The sequence below is a fragment of the Corylus avellana genome, chromosome ca1, assembly GCF_901000735.1.
Source record: "Corylus avellana chromosome ca1, CavTom2PMs-1.0".
In the NCBI taxonomy this organism is placed as follows: domain Eukaryota; kingdom Viridiplantae; phylum Streptophyta; class Magnoliopsida; order Fagales; family Betulaceae; genus Corylus; species Corylus avellana.
In genome coordinates, this window is record NC_081541.1 from 41,416,572 (window position 1) to 41,420,885 (window position 4,314).

Below are 4,314 nucleotides of genomic sequence, written 5' to 3' on the forward strand. Positions count from 1 at the left end.
GAGAGGACAGCAGATATTATTATCAGTGAGAAAAAGAGAGAAGAGACAGCGGATGAGTGTGGCATTTAAAAGGGGGAGAGGAGCTCTCCTGTGCTCAAGCACTGAAGAGTAGTGAAACCTTTCTTGGCAGCAGCATTTGCAGGTTCTTTATTCTACATCTTTTTTTTTTTTTTCTTTTTTTTTTCATATATTCTACTGCTCGTGTTAGAACAGATGACGGAAATTTTGTGTTATAGTAGTGAGTTTATACCAAATAAAGGTTAAAAAGATGACCTTTAGTAGGCACTGGAAGACTAATTACATAATTTTTATGTGTTTTTTTTAATAATAATCGAGTACTCATGATGAGGTGTGCTAGTATTACACTCGACCCGACCTTCACCATGGATTTGATTGTATTCTATCGCTAGTGATGGTTAATTGTTAGTGACTTAGTGTTACATTATTTAGAAAATATTTTCTATATTAGGGTTCATTTTTTATCTTATATTTAGTCTAGGTTTATTTGTTTAATATTCTTAACCTTTTTATAAATAAAACGAGTTTAATTAGAGCATTTTCGGCATAAGTAGGTAAAATAATTATTGAAAAAGTATAAATTTTTACTCTAATTATTATTTTTTCATACATATTCTAACTGATTTTTTATTTTACTCTCTATTTTTTTTAAATATTATTTTATTATTATTCATATTTGAAGGAAAAACTACAAAATGACAATATCTCATATATGAAAAAAATTGCTAATAATAGTCGAAACTAAGTATATTATGAAGGATTTGCTGGAAGCTCTAATACAATTTAATATATAACTTGAATATACCCAACACTTTATCGTTTATCTCCCCAGGATCTTTCCTTAGGAAAAGGAACCTGAGGAAGAAAGAAGATGGCCTGCGAAGATGCAAGTGATGATCAGAAAAAGGGTCTTAAATGCGAAGATTTTGTGATTGATATCCCATCAGATCTGGAGCCTGCCGAGTGGCCGGAGTGCTGCATCTACAGGGTTCCAAAGAAACTTCGCAAAGTAAACAAAGACGCCTATACCCCTAAGTTAATTTCAATAGGCCCCCTTCATCACCGCAGGCAAGAATGCAGGGACATGGAAAAGCAAAAACTGAGATATTTGAAGGCCTTCTGTGATAGGACTGGGAAGAGCCAGGAGTATCTTTCAAGCATCATTGAAAAGAAAGAAGTAAATATCCGTCATTGCTATGCGGATTCCTCAAAACTCAGCAGAGAAGAGTTCATAAAAATGGTTATGTTGGATGGTATCTTTATAATTGAGCTCTTCTGGAGGAATTCTCAAGAGGAAGAATCTGAAAAGGATTATATTTTGAGCAAGCCTTGGCTGAGGGATGGTATACAGCATGACTTGCTTCTTCTTGAGAATCAGCTTCCTTATTTTATTCTTGAGGATTTGTATATGTCTGTTTACCATGGCTCTTCCTTTCTTAAGCTTTGCCGCAGCTACTTTTATAAATATGATCAGCAGCCAAAAACCGACATGGTTATTGGGAAAGGAATTAAACGTTTCACCGATTTGCTGAGATATTTTTTCTATCCATTAGAACTGGAGGAGAAAGATAAGAAGGCCATTGATCGACTATGCAGTGCCACAAAGCTTGACGAGGCTGGGGTGAAGTTCAAAGAAGTTAAAAGGAAGACACCTACTTGACATACGATTCCAAAAGGGTAATGTTACTCTCTCTCTCTCTTAATTAGTGAGGCCTAACACGTATGTTAAGTTGCAACAGTGTCGTTTCGCTCACGGAGACGGCTCTTAATTAAAACATGTCTTGTGGGTGTGCTTTTGAATGCTCTAAAATTAAAGTTTTGGCTTTTTCTCATCGGACATTAATTGATTTTCAAATGTCTGATTCAATAAATAGTATCAGAGTTAGCGTCATGGATTCGAGTTACGGCACATGTGGACGGCTATTCTTTGACCGATCAGATGTGAATTGATAGAGTTTAAGTTTAAATTTAGGACTTTTGAGTTTCGATACCATGTTAAATTACTGTTTATATTAAAACCTTTTTTATTTTATTTTTTTAAAAAAATTAATTTAATTCTTTATTTTATATTCTAACAGATAAGTGCTTGGAACACTGTCCCTACTTGAATTGCTCATGGCTCTTGAATTGCCTACCATGCTTGAAATGCATAATCTTCTTGGAGCACATGCAACCCTTCTTGGAACTCCCTGCATTTGTCGTAGATCACGAAACCAACTGTGTTTTCCGAAACATCATGGCCTTGGAGCAGTGTCATTATCCGAAAGAGGCATACATCTGCAATTACATTCTGCTGTTGGATTGCCTTATCAACACTGAAAAAGATGTGGATCTACTGGTTGATAAAAAGGTTATTGTTAATCAGCTCGGCAGCGATGAAGCACTGGCGAGACTTGTTAACAAACTTGGCCATCATATTGTAGCAGAAGATTCATGCTACTATGAACTGTGCCAAACGCTTAATGAGCACTACGACAACTTCTGGAATCGGAATATGGCAACCTTGACGACAACATATTTCCGAGACATTTGGAGAGGCACTGCAACGATTGTTGGGATTATCTTCCTGTTATTAACTTTCTGGAATATCTTCCTCAGGCATTTCGTGAAAATGCCCAACAGCTTCTCTCGCTCGTAATTGAAGTTGGTTTTGCCTTTTGAGTTGTTTTTTACTACTGTTTTTCTAATTTTCGAAGGTGGATCAAACGTTTGTTCTAGCATCTATGGAGTGCCTATATATTCACTGTTCACAAATAAGAAGGTTTTATTAACTGTAATTTTACATCAAGTGTGGAAATAATAACGTAAGATCGATTTTCATCTTTCATAAGACAAAACAGCCTTATTTGGCGTTTTTCTTGAGCATGTTACTTTCTCGAAAAAAGTGAGAACAACTAATTATTGGGAAACTTTTGTCATATGGATCAACAGCTAATTAGATAAGGTGCCTTTAGTGTAATTTATATTATTATTATTTATTTATTTTTCTACACAATGAAAAGTCAGAAAGAGAGAAGTGACACTGATAGAGACGAATAGGAGAGATGCTTAGAAGCGGGATTCACTGACGTACATCATCCAAATAATTGCTTAAGAACACACTCTGCCCTTTGGCTGACGTGAGACTATTTACATTTCTTTTTCCGCACAACACTGGGTGTGTAAAAAAGAAAAAAAAAAAACTGGAATAGAAAAAGAGAGACACAAAAGCGAGACCCACTAATGCCTCGAGGGTAACTTTATTTGAATCATTTGATCAACTCTGATAGGAAGATGCATTATTGGGCAATATATGGCGACTGAGAGTTGGTGTACGTCATTATTGGTGCCATCTCATTTTCCAACTCAAAAAGAGGAGCAACTTTAGGCTTACCAATTAGGATGTCAAACTTATATCTCTGTCATTATCTTATTATTTTTGCATTATTATTTTTTTCAATCTTTACTATCTTATTATCTTCCCATTATTGTTTCTTTCAATCTTCACCAAACACTACTAAAATTTTAGTAAGCCAAATTTTATTTGCAACTTCTGCGTCTCATTCTTTCTAACGTGCGAGGTTTTTTACAAAAAAAAAAGAGATAATAAAACAACCGCCATGAGTATGGGTAAAACATTTTTTAAAAATATTTTTGCACCCAAAATAAAAACTTGAAGAGTTAAATGTGAAAAAGTTATTAAAATAATTAATCAAATCGATCTCATCATACACATTGATTCATAGAACTGTAATATATATATATATATATATATATATATATATATATATATATAGTCTTACTGCATAGTGCTGATTTTTTGGTTGGTGCATGTCATTTCAACGTATTGAAGTTTCCCGATCGATGTAATATGATAATGAACTCACCTTTGTTTCATTCATGTGTCAATATATAGAACACATGGAATCTTTCTTGCTTTGCAAAAAAGCAAATGTGTTGTCTGCTTCTTACTAATTCCAATAAATGGTATGAACTTTTACGTGTATGTTAGAGCTAAAGAAGGTAATAGTTATTAGTGGATGATTACTAAAAGAAGACCAAATTTAAACAATAGTAACCTACCTTGAAATCTCCCATAATATTTAGAGTTGTTAAATTATCATTTATCTCAAAAGCTTAAACTTATTGGAAGAGTTAAATTTAATCACTTAATCATTAGTTTAACACTCTCCCTCACGTGTGGGCTCAAACTCCTTTTTAACAGATGATGCCCAACACGTGAAATATTCAATTTAAATGGGAGATGAATTGACGGAGTCAAAGTCCAATCTCAGGACCTTTGACTCTGATACCATG

At 34.2% G+C, this 4,314-nt stretch overlaps 1 pseudogene; it reads left to right on the forward strand.

Moving 5' to 3' along the window:
- Positions 1–6: 6 nt before the first annotated feature.
- Positions 7–2,795, forward strand: LOC132162644 (UPF0481 protein At3g47200-like; annotated as a pseudogene).
- Positions 2,796–4,314: the final 1,519 nt, after the last annotated feature.